The sequence below is a fragment of the Tupaia chinensis genome, unplaced genomic scaffold (assembly GCF_000334495.1).
Source record: "Tupaia chinensis unplaced genomic scaffold, TupChi_1.0 Scaffold000230_1, whole genome shotgun sequence".
NCBI classification, from domain to species: domain Eukaryota; kingdom Metazoa; phylum Chordata; class Mammalia; order Scandentia; family Tupaiidae; genus Tupaia; species Tupaia belangeri.
This window is the reverse complement of record NW_006159705.1, coordinates 106,491-123,428: the sequence shown is the minus strand read 5'-3', so window position 1 is coordinate 123,428 and position 16,938 is coordinate 106,491. Positions and strand designations below refer to the sequence as shown.

Here is a 16,938-nt window from a genome sequence, read left to right as displayed (position 1 = left end):
TGGGAAGAAAAGACAAGAACATTCTCAGATAAACAAAACCTGAAAGAATTTACCAGCACCAGACCAGATCTCCAAGAAGTTCTCAAGGGTGTGCTGAATCAGGAAAATTAAATACGGATACGGAAAGAAGAGTTCAAAAACTAAGAAAGTGGCCAACTTAATTGTAGGGACAATGTCTGGAGTTGAATATTATATCCCAGAATTTAATCAGGAAAATTGAACCAGAACAGAAGATAAAAGTACATGAGACTGATAGGTTCATGCACCTACCATTTGAACAGAATCCTAACCTGTATCCTGGCTTTAAGCAAAGTTCCTTGATAATTCATTGATTTAAGTTAAAACTGGTTTTCTTAATAGTAATGAGTGAACTCACCATTGAAAGTAGTTAGATTATGTAGGCAATTGTGTGATCAATACAATGTGGGTGGGAAAGGAATGGAAGACAATTGTAGACACCAGAGATAGTGTGTCTATATCCCATGTCCCTGGATTGGAAGACTTAATATAATCAAAATGTCAATTCTATCCAAATTAATCTACAAATTAAATGCCTACCCAATCAGATTACCAATGATATTCTTTACAGATTTAGAAAAACAATCATAATATTTGTCTGGAATTATAAAAGACCCTGTAAAGGGAGTAGAAGGCTTCTCACTCCCTCACCCCAAAATATATCACAAAGCAGTGATTATCAAAACAGCATGATATTGGCACAAAAATAGGCACATAGACCAATAGAACAGAAACGAGGCTGCAGAAATAACCCTAAAATATACAGCCAACTGATTATTGACAATGGACATAAGACGATCCAATGAGGAAAAGAAAATCTCTTCAGCTAATGGTACTGGAAAAACTGTATGTCCACCTGCAGAAAAATTAAACTGGACCCCTATATCTCACCCTTAACAAAAATAAACTCAAAATAAATCAAAGATCTAAACACAAAATATCAAACTATATAACTACTAGTGGAAAACACAGGGAAATGTGGAGGCATCAGAGTAAGCAAAGACTTCTTAAATAAAAGCCCCAAAGAACAGGCGATAATCCTAAAAATAGACAAGTGGGATTATATCATGTTAAAAAGCTTCTGCACTGCAAATGAAACAATAATTAGAATAAAGATATTACTCTTTGAATGGGAGAACATATTTACAAACTCTTCCCTCAGATAAGGTACTGATAACCAAAATATACAAGGAACTTGAGCAGCTTACCCACAAAAAATATTCAGTTCAATTAAAAGATGGGCAAATGGGCTGAACACACAGCTGTCCAAAGAAAATATATGAACAGCTGAAAAGCATATGATAAAATGTTCAATATCCCTTACCACAGAAGACATGCAAATCAAAGCCACAATGAGATTCCACCTTACCCCTGTCAGAATGGCCAAGATTTAAAAAAGAAGGAATAAGGGCATGGTAGTACCCACCCTATGGCAAAAGAAGGAATAAGTGTTGTTGGGACCAGCAGATGGAGTAATGGTTATGTCACTGAACTCCCATGCAGTTGACTATGGTTTAAGTCCCAGATCCAGTGGCTTGAAACTCACCCCACATGCATGTGTGTGAGTGCCCAAAATCCCAAGAGGAGAATGGAGGAAAAGGGATTGTAGCATGGTTATTCCCTTGATGGGTGATTTCTCAATTTCTGTCTCTCTGTCTCTACAGAGAACACACACATCCTTTAGCAAAGAGCTCTCTCTCTCTCTCTCATGGAAGGCAGGATGAGCAGATGGTGTAGCAGTTATATCACTGAAATCCCACATGGCAAGCTACGGTCACTGGACTGGTGGCTTCAAAATCACGCCAGGTGGATGTATGTGTGTGTCCAAGTCTCCAGGAGGAAAATAGAGGAGAAGGGACTGCAGCAAGTCCATCACCTCTAAGGGATGATTTCTCACTTTCCCTCTCACTGTCTCTGTCTTTTTCATTCTCCAGCAGCACACACACCCTAAGGCAAAAACCTCTTTTAAAAAATGTATTGAAGGGCACTTCAAATCACTGAATCACCATGTGTTGAAAGAGTAAGTGGTGGTATCTCGCTGTGTGTTTAACAAGCCCTTTTGCTGTCTTGCTTTTGTGAGCTGCAGCAACATTAGAAATGGCTGGCAGTAAGGCTGGGAAGGGCTAGGAAAGATAAAGACAAAGGCAGTTTCCTACTTGCAGAAAGCTGGTTTCCAGTTCCCAATGGGCAGCATTCATTGACACCTGAAATTTAGGATGACCAGCCATGAATGTGTGGGTGTGACTACTGCTGTGTACAACACTGTGATCCTGGAGTACCTCACTGCAGTGGTACCTGAACTGGCAGGAAATGGATCAAAAGGCATAACGGTAAAGCATATTACCCCTCATCACTTGCAACTTGCTATTCATGGGGATGAGGAATTGGTCTCTCTCCTCAAGGCTACAATTTCTGGTGGTGGTGTCATTCCACACATTCACAAATGTCTGATTGGGAAGAAAGGACAACAGAAGACTGTCTTAAGGATGCCCGGATTCTGTATTATCTCAAGACTCTAAATACTCTAACAGCTATCCAGTGTTGGTGATTCCAGTGGACTGTATCTTTGTAAAAAACACAGTTTTGCCTTTTTGTTATTCTGTTTGAACAAGTTGAAAGTAATCAATTAGCTTTTCTTCTTTTTTTTCTTTTTTCTTTTTCTTTCTTTTGGAGAGGTTTTTGCTATAGGGTGTGTGTGCTCATCAGAAAGACAGAGAGAGACAGAGACACAGAAAGCGAAAAATCACCCCCCAGGGATGATGGCCACACTGCAATCACTTCTCTATTCTCCTTTTGGGATCTTGGGCAAGCACGCACACATGCCTGGTGTGAGTTTAAGCCACCAGGTCCGAGACTCAAACCACAGTCAACTACGCAAGAGTCCAACGACATAACCATTACACCAACTGCTGGTCCCAAAAGTTTAATTAGCTTTTCAACCTACCAAATTTCTGCATTTGAGTCTCAACCATATTTAAGTGTTACTGTGGCTTCAAAACAGCTATCAATTCCAAAGTAGTGGGTTTTGATTGGTTGACTATTGTAAAAAATCTGGATTTTTAATTGTGATGTAGAAGTTATAGTAACAAACACTTGATTTTCCACAGACATTATATCCACTCTTTATTGGGTAAACTCAATAAAGGTCATATTCCACCCTCTCCCAGTGCTTCCCCCAAATGTATTGAAGAACAAACAACTCTGCAAGCTTATGTTTAATAAAAGATGAGAATTTTGAGAAAATTTAATTGATGAAAGGACAGAGAAGACTAAATAGACCCAGATTTTGAAAATAGATACTCACACACAGAAGTCAAGCATTTCCTTATTAGGTTCTTTTTTTTTCACTGTTGGAGACAGAGTATATGTTAATTTTGATAAAGTGATTTTTGAAAGTGAGTGTCACCTCTTTTTCCTTTAAGACTTCTGGGTCTTACAAGGATGCACCTTATCTAACCTAAATCAGAAACCATAAAATGTTGATCATTCATAAAGGAATGTTATCCTCAAAGGTGAAAGGCAAACAAGAAAGCTGTTTTCAAATAGCTTCACCCATCATGGACAAGGAAAGTGAGAACTATGGTTTGGATTGGCAGTTGCAGGGACAATCATGATTTCTTCCCTGTGAGAGTGCACAATGCAATAAGAGAAAAGCTAGATTTAGAGTTTATTTATTGTCTACTTTTTATCACTTGTGTGCTCTTGGGTTAGCCACTTATTCTCCCAAGATTTTCTTTTTATTTTAAAATGAAGATTATTAAAACTGTTTCCCCTTGAGATGAGCAACTTATCTTAGCCTTTTATTGCTGTAACAAGTAAGCACACATTGTGTAGCTTAAATCCGCATTCATCTATGATCTCATCTATCTAGTAGGGCAGAAGTCCAAGCACTAGTGTTGCTATGTTCTCTGTTTTCCAGTCTCACAGATTGTAATCTAAGAGTTGGCTGAGGCTGTGGTCCCATCAGAGATGTGACTGGTCTTACAGTTTGAATATCTGTCTCCTCCAAAATTCATTCTGAGATTTTGTTGCTTTTGTATTAGAGCTACACTGCCTCTCACAACTGCCTTGCCCAGCCGAACCTTCAGCCACAGTGAGACCTGAGAAATTGCTGTTAAGTCAGAAGGAATATGGCCACTGCCTGTGAGGAGAGCCAGTCATCACCACCTCTGCAGCCTGCAGGGAGCTGGGCTGTTGCTGCCACCGTGTATGGCCCCAGCAGAGAGGGGAGCAAGACAAGACTGATGAAGTACAAAAAAGAGATGATAGGAACTTCTAGTCCACATAATTTCTACTTGGAAACATAAAGGGAATCAATTATCTGAAGCTGGTGTGGCTCTCTAGGAATCCCTGCCCCTCACGCGTCCCCCCCCCACACACACACATATAACCCTCTTCTCTGGGGAGAAAATGAGAGGAACTCTCCTCTGAATCTTTGAACCCCAGACTCCCACTGTGAATTCCAACACTCTCCACCCACAGAACAACAAAACTGACACAGAGCTAACACACACTGCATGGAAGTGCCAAGTATACAATGTCTGGAAAAAAAAATTGGCCCTTCCACTCCACCCCCACCCCCACCCCAAACCTGAAAGAGAGCTGCACCAATTGTGAGCTGATAAGTAAGTGGGGCTCCATTTACAATCAAGACTCCTTAGCCCAGAAGGAGCAGAGGAATCAAAAGAGAGCATGCCCATCCCAACAGAGACCAAAGAATTTGGTCACCACCCCATGTCTGACAGACCAGCATGTCCCTACCATCAAACTCACGTCCAGGGGAATGGCTACCTGCCCCAGCTGACACCATCCACAGTGCAGCACTTTTGGACGTTCCTGTTCTGTCAGTGCAGGTAAAGGAAGGAGGAGGAGCACCTGACAGGGAGGAAGGTCCCAGTGATCCCCTGTCCAGGTCAGAGTGGAAGAAACAGAGCACAACCCCAGACTACCTCCTGATCCTTGAGTGCATAATCAAGGATCTAACTTCAAACTAACTTCTTGTGGAAATCTGCTCAAATACAAGCAGCCTCCCTGAATGCCCAGGCATTAGAGTTGCAGTCTCTAGTGAGGGCCTCACAGATAGGTTTCCCTCTTGCCCCTTATTGACAATTTTCCTGTGCCTCATCCAGGCACAGAGGATCACTCTGCCTCTGGGTGTCCCATGCAAGACATGCAAGGCTTGTTTCTAGTATCTCATAGAGACTTGCATCTGTCCCCTTCTGGATGATCTTAACCAGGGCTCTATTCAGGTCTAGAGGGTCACCTGGTGACAGAAACTAGAGGCAGGAACATAATCCTGGTTTAAATCTAAAGGGTACAGATGACTCCTGGCTCCTCCTGGAGCACCTTGCCAGTAACACACCCAGGCCTGGAAGTTGCATTGTCACCCTTCCCTCCAGTCACCTCCCAGGGCCACTGTCAGGCCTTAAAAAAAGCTCTGCTCTCAGGTGTTCCATGCAGGCCACATGGGACTTGGGTCTAAGGTTGCATAGATAGGCTTAGATCCTCTGGACTACCTTGTGATGGTTCCAAGTTGGTCTGAAGAGCTGCTCCACAACCTAGTCTTAAGCACAGATTTTAATTGCTCTGCTCTGATCTAGAAAGTATGCCTGACTTCCAACCCCTCTTGAACCACCTTACCAAGGCAACACTTGGATCCTAGGGCTGTTCTTCCCTGCCTGGCATTACAGAATCTACTCCAAAAATTAGGAAAGAATGAGTACTCCATCAGATGCTGAAAAATCAATACAGAGACACAGAAATATAAAAATAAACAAGAAGACATCTTTCTCCCAAAGGAACATAATGTCTCATCAACAATGGATGAAACCCAAGATATCTCAGAAATATCAGAAAAGAAATTCAGAATATTCATTTTAATAAAACTCAATGGGTTGTAAGAGAAAGTGGGCAATTAGTTCCTGGAGATGAGAAAATCATTCCATGACATGAAGGAGGAGCTCCATAAAGACACAGACACCTTACAAAAGAATCAAATGGAATTTGTGGAGATAATGGGGACCAACAGATGACATAATGGTTGCATTGCTGGATTCCTACTGCGGAATCCATTCTGGAGGGTGCTTTCTTGTTCTCTCTCTCTCTCTCTCTCTCTCTCTCTCTAGTGAGCAAATGCAAAGTATAGAAAAAAATCTCTCCAAAAACAAAAACAAAAAAGGCAAATTTTTATTCTAATCAGTTCTCAATATTCACAAAAAGCTCCAAAAACTCATACAAGGATCAGAAGTGACCTTCAAAGACCTCCTTCAGATTGCCTAATGGTTAGAACCACCAGATGATTCTCAAACTGCCACTTCACAGAAACCTTGCTTTGTCTCTCATAGTTTCTTTGCTATGCCAGATTTCCTTTGCTCTCTGTTAAATTGAGATATTCTTGTAAAAATTGGCTTCATACTTACATTTAGAGGAAGTGCTACTTCACAAAACCCACCACTTACCCAATCTTTCACCAGGGCTACTTTGAAAAACACCCTAGGAGTTTAAAAAAATGAGAACGGGAGGCAGAAATAAAGTCCTGAGACACCTACTCTCTTCTCATATTTCAGCCTGCCTTTTTAATACCAGCTTGTTTTTTTTGTTTGTTTGTTTTGTTTTGTTTTACTATGGTTCCTCTACTTACCTATATTTACCTGCTAACTGGACTGGAATATGCACCTTGGTCTACATCTCTTCACTACTCTAGGACTTTTTCCTCTGTTCAACAAAGCCTCGACAAAATATCCCAAGGCCTCTTACAGATTCAAGACCAATTAGGCTTCATGGCCACAGTAACTCTCCAAAATCAAAGAGGCCTAGACCCTCTCAAAGCAGAAAAAGGGGGTCTCTGCCTCTTTCTAGAAGAAGAATGCTGCTTTTACCCTTCCCCTGGCTGCCCCACTGTAACTCTGCTCTGAGTTTCTGCAGGACCTCCACTCCTAAAAATGCTAAACCACATCATCTGAGACACTATCCAACAATTGGCCCCAAAACAGGATGAAAACGTTTTGCTGCTCCAGAGGGTACAATATTCACACCCTCCTCCAGAGGACCCACACTGCACCCCATCCCCCTAAAAGACTGACCATCACCCATAATTCCTTGTCCCTCTCTTACTCCATCTTTTTTTTTTTTTTTAAATAAAAGATAAAGGCTGGAAATGATTTTTTATAAATGATAAAGGCCTCTGATTGGCCTTTAGGTAATTTCCTGTCAGAAATAAGGAAATGGTTTCAGTGACCTTTGGCCAGAATCTTCTGGCCAGAACACTCCCTTACTGGGAACTGAGGCCCCTAGATGGGCTGATAAGGTCCCAGTGGTGAAGAGCTAATCCAAGTACCTGGCGTTCTTGTGACCCTGCCCCTCCCCCCACCCCCATGTAAGTACATGTCTCCTTGGTAGGGTGGGCTGAAGCACCTCCGAGTCCAGATCCCCAGGTGCTCTTTCTCTCAATAAACTTTCTTTTTTCTCTTGGGGGGGGGGTAAACAACAACAACCAAAAAAAACAAGGATATATACCATGATCAAGTAGGCTTTATCCTAGGGAAACAAAAGTGGTTCAACATACACAGAACAACAGATGTAATACATCATATTAACAGAAGGAATAATAAAAGCATATGATCATATCAATAGCTACAGAAAAAAATTGATAAAATACAACATTATTTTGTGATTAATTCTCTTAACAAAAGAGTTACTGGGAGGGACATTTCTCAACACAATAAAAGACATATGACAAACCTACAGCTAACATCATACAGAACAGGGAAAAGATGAAAAACTTTTGTGCCAATACTTCCAATACTATGTTCAAAAGGAGTGGGGAAAGTAGACAAGCTTGTCAATAGCGCACAACATAATGAAACGCTCTTTGTTGAAAATGATGAGCATGGTATGATCTCTAATATGATTATAACATGCTGCATGCATGCTTTGAAAAAACATTGTACCCAACAAAAATACACAACAATTAAGTGTAAGAAATTATAAAATAAAATAAAGAAGTGGGAAAAAAGAAATTATAAAATTAAAAAAGAAAAGAAAAGATCCGAGAGGGTCCCTTGAACCTGCAATCCAGCAACATGAGAGGAGGCTTGGGTGCAGAAATGGTCTATAATATCCAAAGCACTAGTTGAGGCTTTTATCACCTTTAGTGACCTCACTTTCTAATTTGAGAATAGGGAAGGCATCTGGTTAGATCTTTGTCATTTTCAAATATCTTTACTATCCTATTTAAACTATAATATCCATCCTCTGTTCTTCCTTCTAGCCCCACTGAAGAATGTCCCTAAGTTCTGCAATACTAATTGCTGCTCTTTATAGACTGCTTCTAGATACCTCCCCTTGGGTATTGTTTTGTATATTTTAGGTTTAAGTTAAAATATCTTGAGATCAGGACCAGCAGTTACTATACTGGCTATATTGCTGAACTCCCACATAGTCGACCGCGGTTTGTGTCCTGGACCCAGTGGCTTAAAACTCACGCTGGGCACGTGTGCATGCGTGCCCAAGATCCTGAGAGGAGGACAGAGGAGAAGGGATTGCGGTGTGGCCATCCCCCCGGGGGGTTATTTCTCCCTTTCTGTCTCTCTGTCTCTGTCTGTCTGGTGAGCGCACGCGCCCTATAGCGAAAACTTTTCCAAAAAAAAAAAATATATATATATATATATAATCTTGAGATCTTACTTCATGCTTGCTTTACTTTGGACAGAAAACATGCTCAAGTCTTTCCATTCTATTTAAATTCAGTTTAGATGCTGCTCCACTGTAAGTTTTTGCCTTTTTTATATTTTCCTTACCACTAGACTCCCCAAACAAGTTTGAAATTAGCATATCTAGGTCAAGAATGTTTGTTGATAAAATGAATTACTGAAATGCCTCATCCATTTTTCATGATTTTGTCTTCTGCCTTTATCTTTTTCTAAAAAAAAAAAAAGTTTTCTATAAATCTGATATTCATACTAGAATCACCAAGTCTATCACTTTAATCCTACTCATTTTAGTGACATTTCTTTGTGGACTATCCTTTCTTTACCCACCATGATAATGTTCCTTTTTTTTTTTTTAAAGAATTACTCTTTATTTAACTTTATGTATTTACTTTAATTTGACCAGAGAAGGAGAGAGTGAGAGAGACATAGAGAGAGAGAAAGTGAGAAAGCAAGCTGTCAGGTCCAGGACTGACACGCCATCTGCTGGCCCCGATGAAGTTCTTTTAAAAGAGTCTTATCACACAAACAACATGGATTAGAGGTTCTGAAATACATGCTAAAAATTCCAGAATTTATTGCACACATAGTTATTGAGGGCTTTCAGTGTGGTGGGAAATGTAGGTACTGGGAGTGAGTAAGGAAGAAGACAGATTAGAGCCTGTCCTTTGAAAGTGGACATTTAGGGGATGCAGACCGTGAAGGTATAAATATATGCACAAGTTAAAAAAAAAAAACAAAACAAAAAAAACACAAAAAAGCAAAAAAAAAAAAAAACCAGAAAACTCATAATATTTTAAAACCTTCACATTTTGAAAAACTTTTCTTTAGAGAAAGAGGAGAGGGAGGCATCCCTAATGCAGTTTCTACATCATGATCTGTTCCTACCCTTAGACCACCAAAATCACTGGTCACATAAAACACCTGGCACGTTTAGGGAGCTCTCTGGATGTGAACCCAAAACCTTCTAATGTGGGTCCAGCAACACAGAGTGCTGCATGTCTGCTGCACCATCAGCTAAGAAGAAAAGCAGCAGGCAATGCGTAGATTGTGATGTGAGGCTAGTGTCGCTTACGTGGTTGGAGAACATGTCTTTGAGGACTCGTGACTCAGCTGTTGCTCATGGGATGTGTTAGGCTCTTATGGACTGTTCTGATTTCTACCAAATTTTAGCTTGTCTCTTAGCCTCTGCCTGCTAGCCTACATCTCACTGTTCCCTTGGACTCCCCTAGGACTCGGCACTTGGACTTGCGTAATTAGAAATTCACCCTAGATTCCCAGCTCTAATCATGTAGCCAAATTTTCTTTTTTAAAAATTTTTTAAATTCAACTTTATTTACTTATTTAATTTTAATTTGGCCAGGGAGGGACAGAGTGTGAGAGAGAGAGAAAGAGGAGGAGAGTGAGAAAGCAAGCTGCTAGGTCCAGGACTCAAACCACGGTCAGCCATGTGGGAATCCAACTCCCTTAACCACCATGCCACCTGCCAGCCCTGATTTAGCCAAGTTTTCTTCCAGGAACATTTCCAATAGGGAAATCTATCTAGTTTTATTAGAGAAATGGTGAGTGATCAACTTTTATGTCTTGGAATATTATTTTACCTAGTTCTTTGCCTGTAGCTGTACTTTCTATGGGAATTAGTTTGTTATGTTTATTTATTTATTTATTTATTTTATTTTACTTCTTCCATGAACAGAGAGACACACAAAGAGGGAGGGAAATTTTTTTTTGAAAGAGAAAGAGAGGAAAACAGGAAGAGGTGTGTGCTTAGAAAGAGAGAGACGGCACTCCCACCTGCTTTTGGGGTCACGCTCTACCCACAGCCTTCTGCCAGCCCCAGCTCGTGGCAGAGATATGCCCAGAAAACCCAGGGCGGTCTCTGCACTTGAGCAGGAAACCTTTCTGTGTGATAGAGCTTCACAGAGGGTCAGCTTTTACCTTGCCGCCACTGCCTAGCCCTGAGTTTACCCTACTTTGTTAACTGCTCTGTTGAAATAAGTGCTGAATCTTTTTCTTTCCCCCTTGTAGTCCCTCTTCATATTACATCCTGAAAATTATATTTAAATCATTTCCTTTCTTCTGTACAAAATCTTGAAACCTCTGCTACAATTTATAATACAATCGATACTAATTGACTCTGATTCATAATCTGGCAACAACTGATTTATGATTCCCGCCCTATCTACTCGTTCCTTTCTTATCACCTGTGAGAGTGCACTGTTCCCTCAGGAGCCACACTGCGCTCTTCCTCAGTCTTCCCTCTGTCTCGGCTCATTCCTTGACTCAGTACCGTTAGCTACTGGAGCCCGTCCAGGCTTTGTCTTCCTGGGCTCTAAACTTCTGCTTCAGCTCAAGCTTCTCTTTATTTGTGAAGTCTGTCATTGATCTTATTGATCTTACTGGTTAAGTTAGTAGCTCTTTCCTGTGCTCACAGGAGCAGTTGGTAATCATGAGTTAGGTTAACAACATTAAAATTTCAATTGTTTCTAGAAAACATCAGTGGTTAATCTACCTGCCATTTTGTGTTCTTTAAAAAGGCATACTGCAAACAACCACCCTTCCTCACAGGACTTAGATAAGAATCACACTTCCTATTTTTCACTCATACCAGGCCAGACACATGTACTTTACACTCTTCATTCTTTCCCTTAAAAAAGATGCACTGAACTGTTCACCCCACTGTTCAACAGGAACACAGTATCTGCTCTCTTGACCAAACGACAGATTTAAACATCTCCTTCCTTCAGATTCCCGAACTTTACCTCCACTCCTTCTGAGTAAGGATATAAGTTCTCACTTAAAGGGCCTTTCTAAAAACCTGCTGGCCTCAAGGAAAACACGTTCCACCTTTCACCATAAAAGAAAGTCCCTGGGGCCAGAGGGTGACCTGGTAGTTGAGGCACTGGACTCCACCATGCCCGAGTGCTGACCAAGTCCTGGACTGGCAGCTTGCTTTCTCACTTTCTCTCTCTCTCATGGGCATGTGTGCCCTATGGCAAAATTAAAATGACAATAAATATAAGTAAATAAATAATTCTTAAAAAGAAAAAAAATCCCTTTTTGCCTCATCTTGAGTTGCTTGGAACTCTTTTGCTTGGATTGTCCTCCCTATTACAATATCCCTTCCCAGTGTTACATTAATCCTTTTGAATAAAATCTCTCTTTATTTAAGTCAAAATTTGTTTTTATGTGATAATACAAACTCCTAACTTGTTTCTTGTCTGTTTATATTCTGTGCTCTCTCTTCTTCTAGGTTTATAGTTATTTTTTAGTGCAACGAGGAAACCAAGTTCGTATTTGTTCTTAGCTGGCCTTAATCTCTGTGTTTCTGTCTGTTTCCTTTGACTGTTTCCATCAATTTCCATTTCTCTCTTAGGCTTTGGGTCTAATCTTGTATCTCTGTTTATCATTTCCCATTTCCTTCACCACCTACCTGAGTCGTTGTGGACAAACTCCCATCTTTGGGTTCCTCCAGAGATATCTGTGTAGAGAGCAGTTTCCTTTTCTGAGCTGGGTAGGCTGCCGGCTCACAGTTCCAGTCCAGGTCAGGCTCTCTGTGTGAGTAAGAGAGGGGACTGCATTTTTCTTCAGAGCAGGAAGTCAAAAACTGGTTTCACTTTTGTTTTTGTGTAATACGTTGTTATTTTTTAATTTTGCTGATTATGAGGAAGGCTGTTTAGGGGACTGGGATTTTTGAGTGGTGCTGGATAATGTATACATATAATGTGAAAGTTAAATAAAAGGAATTGTAACCGGGAGAAAGAATTTTTTAACTGTGTTTTCAGCTTTACCTTTTTCCTCTTTCTTATATGTTAAAGGTTAACTGGTGCTTATAGCTTCTGTAACTAATGTAATCTGTAACTACTACAACAGGTAGTGTCCTACATAAGCCTGTTTGCTTAGAAGAAGACACTTAAAGCACTTGGTCTAGACAATGGGTCTCTAGAATGCACTGGGTGAAGCCCAGAGGAGAAATCTTACAAGATAGAATGTTTGCTTAAGGGACACAATGTAACAGGTTAAATTGGAAAAATTGTAATGATGTTATAATTTAACATAAAAATTACTCACAGATGTTTAGATTGTTTTGTTAGACAGTATAGCTTAAAGAAATATGTTGTAACTTCCCTTGATCTATCCATGTATGTCACAAGTCATGCATGGAGTTAACAGATTCAGTGTTGCCATTAGAACAGAAACAGGATCATAAATGTCATATGAAAGGAAAAGGTGCACAGAATAATTTTGGGAAAACCATGAAGATAAGATAGGCAAACGAGAAGAGTAACAATATAAAATGGGCTGGAAATTCTGTTCGGAGAGTTGGCTGTGAGCTCATTAGCTCTCGGCCACTCCCTGTGCTCCAACACAGCTAAATAAACTCCATTTCTCCCTCTTTGCTTCACCTCTAGATTATTCACAGAAATGGCTGCCTGATTTTAGCCGGCAACAGAATAAGTTCTTCTGCTATGTAGTATATATAGTATCTATAATTAACAGTACTCTACAGTGGGGCAGTAGGGCTGGTGTGCAGGTGGTAAAAGAATTGATTAGGTGGACCAGCAGTTAGCGTAATGGCTATGTCGCTGGACTCCCATGTAGTCAACTGTGGTTCGAGTCCCAGACCCAGTGACTTAAAACTCACGCCAGGCACATGTGTGTGCCTGCCCAAGATCCTGAGAGGAGAATGGAGAAGGGATTGCGGCATGGCCATCCCCCCTGGGGGGTGATTTGTGGCTTTCTGTCTCTCTGTCTCTCTCTGTCTTTCTGGCAAGTACACGTGCCCGATAGCAAAAACTTCTCTTAGAAAAAAAAAAAAGTATTGATTAGAGGCAGAAATGTGAGCATGAGCAGAAGTTAAGTTTATTAGCACTTAGAGCATGGCAGGGGGTGGCCGGGAGAGTTCTGGAGAAAGTATCCAGTGTGAAACTAAAGCAAGTGCCTTAAGTTCATGCCTTTTGGTGGGGAGGGCCTCCTTCCCAGGGGAGGATGAGGACAAATTCAGCAGGCTCTGGTCTGGATGGGAGTGCTGGTCGTTTCCTCAGGAGTACAGAGCATGTCTCAAGCACAGGTGATTGCTTACAGGAGGTGGTTTCAGAAGGGGTTTTGGAATGCTTCTTTCCCCACTTGTAAAAGCTCTTCTTTACCTTGGGCCCTTAACCTTGAGCAAATTTATGTCCTTAAGTAAGGTTCAGCTTAGACTATTTTTATTAATCCTTGCATATCCATTTTCTTATGACCCTACACATACTCTATTGTCTATTCCAAACTGGTCAAGACAGAGAATTTTGAACAGTTCCAACACAAAGTAATGACAAATGAGATGATGGATGTGCTAATTAATGTGATTTGATCTTTATTCATTGTAGTCATGTACTGAAAAAAATGTATCCCACAAATAAGTTTAATTATGTAACAAGTTTTTAACAAAGGTAGTTTATTTCTATCATATTGTGATTCCTGGGTTTAAAAAGTATTGAAATAGAAGATGAAGGTTGATCTGTGTGTACAAGCGCATGTGTTTCTATACATGCAAGCCAAGGATCCAATAGTTACTAGCTGTGTTTACTTAGGTCTTGAGTGTGAGGAGGACAGCTTAAGATTCCAGGGCCAGATGGGTGGTGCAACAAATTTGCTTGGTGGTGAGGGTGGAGTGAGCACATGGCAATGAGCATGGCAGAAATCAGGTAGAGAAAAAACTTGGGAGAAGCGACAGACAACAATAGTTACTTCAAGGAAAGTGCTTTACCTGCTTTTACTGTGCTGTTTCTCAAGTCATTTAGGGGTGAAGGGAGAAGCATTTTCCTTGTGCTGATCACACTTGTTTGTTTCTGTTTCCTGTGGAAAGTCCTTTGAACTAGAATTAGCACTGTCTGTTTTTCTACAAAAGTTAGTTTGAAAATCAACAAAGGGTCTAAATGATATTAGCTAAGTTGGAGATTTTCAGTGCTAGAGTGGGATGAACTAACCTCTTAAAAATGTGTAAAAATTTACCAAAATGTACTATGAGTTTATAGCAAGAAAAAGAGAATTCCATTGTTCTCTTTATTAGCACTTTTCAGTGATGCTATTTCTGACAGTTTACCCTCAAATCCAGATACCCTGAGAAGTGTTCTGCTTGGATGGCTTTCTTTAGCAATGCTATGCTGCATTATAATATTGCTTGTAGGTAGCACCTCTTGCCCCATTGTGCTTCTATTTTAAGCTGTTTTGTTTGACATGTGTGTTCTTCCACATGAATTCCGTACTCATTCTGTCAAATTCCCCCAGAAATCCTTCCCAAATGTTCCTCCCACCCCTAATCCCAGAACATCTGCACAGCTCACCTGCACGGGCCTATATAGCATGTCTGTGCTATGCTACTGTGGTCCTTAGTCTGCAATGTTCTTCCAACAAAAACTTAATTCAGTTCAGAAAATATTGGCAAAATAAATTTCAGTTTCAATTTCACATGTATCAAAAATAGAGGTGATTGGGACCAGCAGTTAGTGTAATGGTTATGTCGCTGGACTCCCACGTAGTCAATAGCGGTTCAAGTCCCGGACCTGGTGGCTTAAACTCACGTCGGGCGCATGTGTATGCGTGCCCAAGATCCCGAGAGGAGAATGGAGAAGGGATTGCGGCATGGTCATCCCCCCTGGGGGGTGATTTCTCGCTTTCTGTCTCTCTCTCTGTCTGTCTGGCAAGCACATGCGCCCTATAGCAAAAACCTCTCCAAAAAAAAAAAAATAGAGGTGATATTTATAACAATAACTTACAGATACTAATTAATGATAAACTGCAGTTTCACAAAAGATTGTAAACGTTTTGCACACTAGTCAGTCTTTTAGGCAAAGTGTTCTTTTGAAGACATAAATTAACAGATACAATTGTGAACTATTTCAGACAATATAAAAAAAGGTTTTTATTTGTTTTTCTCTTGTAAACAAAAGTTTGTCATCTATAATCTTTTTTCTTTATTTTAACACCTACTATCCACCACCTACTCTCTACCAACCCCTTTTCCCCTTAGTGTCACTAGCATCCACACTGATCCTCTCCACCATCAATCACTTCTTCTGGTCTCTCACCCTCTGCCATAAAGTACAGACACTCAGTCAAATTGAGTGGGGATATACAATGTGTATCTTTAAAAGTGTGGTTCACTTTGCTCAACATTAAATCTTCTATATTCATCCATTTTGAGTTAGACAATAGGATCTCATTGCTTCTTATAGCTGTGTAATTTTCCATAGTACATACATGCCACAGTTCCTCAAATGAATCATCAGTTTCGGGATACTTAAGTTGGTTCCATTATAAATAATGCTGTAATAGGCATGAGTGTGCAGATGTCTTTACAATTGTATGTTTTCTTAACCTTCGGGTAGATATCAAGAAGTGGGATTGCTGGGCCATATGGAAGTTCTATTTGTAGTTTTTTGAGAAATCTCCACATTGTTCTCATAGAGGTTGAACTAATTTACATTCTCACCAACAGCGTAGGAGAGTTCCCTTTTCACCACAGCTTCATCCATATGTTGTTCTTTATTTTTTTAATCCTAGTCATTCTAAATAGAGTTAAATAATATCTCATTGTAGTTTTAATCTGCATTTCCCTTATGAGGAGAGATTTTGTGGTGAGGGGGGAGCACCCAACAGGCCATAAACCAGCACTGGGTCCATGGCTTGGGGACTGGGAATCCCTGATACAGGTGATCAAGAAATGGTGAGGATCGAGTAAAGGAATTAGCATATCTATCTGAGCTGGTTTCCTTGGGTGTATGTGGGAGTATTAATACTATTTTAGTGAGCTGACTTTAGAGACAAAGAGGATAAATGAGTATTGGTACAGTGTCTTAACAATGAGATGCATCTTTTTCTACTCTTTTTCGTTAGCGTGCGAGAACAGATATTTTCTAATGAGCAAGAGTTTTAATGTCAGTCAGAGATAGATTTGTGCCTAGGATTCAACACTTACTAGCTGTGTTTACTTACATGTTGAATGTGGGGAGGGACACCTATATCTCAAGGGGCATTTTATGGTGGGATGAATTTATTTGTGGCAGTGGTGCTATCTATTGATACGTAGCTCAATGGTGGTCATGACTATAAAATGAGATGTCGTAGGTTGATCTTGCCCAGTGCTTGGCCTGAAGGAGGTATTCAAATGCAGATTATTTTATCCAGATCACAAAATTGGCTTAAAGAACAAATATACCAGAATATGAGG

General features: G+C 40.3%; 1 protein-coding gene and 1 pseudogene across 1 annotated transcript in view; one reads left to right on the top strand and one right to left on the bottom strand.

Moving 5' to 3' along the window:
- The window catches only part of LOC102468151 (interferon-induced very large GTPase 1), a 22,823-nt gene extending 10,517 nt beyond the window's left edge, over window positions 1–12,306 (bottom strand). The window contains exon 1 of the mRNA XM_014587667.2: window positions 12,160–12,306. The gene's annotated coding sequence lies outside the window, so the exon portion shown is untranslated. The remainder of the gene's footprint in view (window positions 1–12,159) is intronic.
- On the top strand, window positions 2,050–2,704 carry LOC102471534 (histone H2A.Z pseudogene; annotated as a pseudogene).
- Window positions 12,307–16,938: the final 4,632 nt, after the last annotated feature.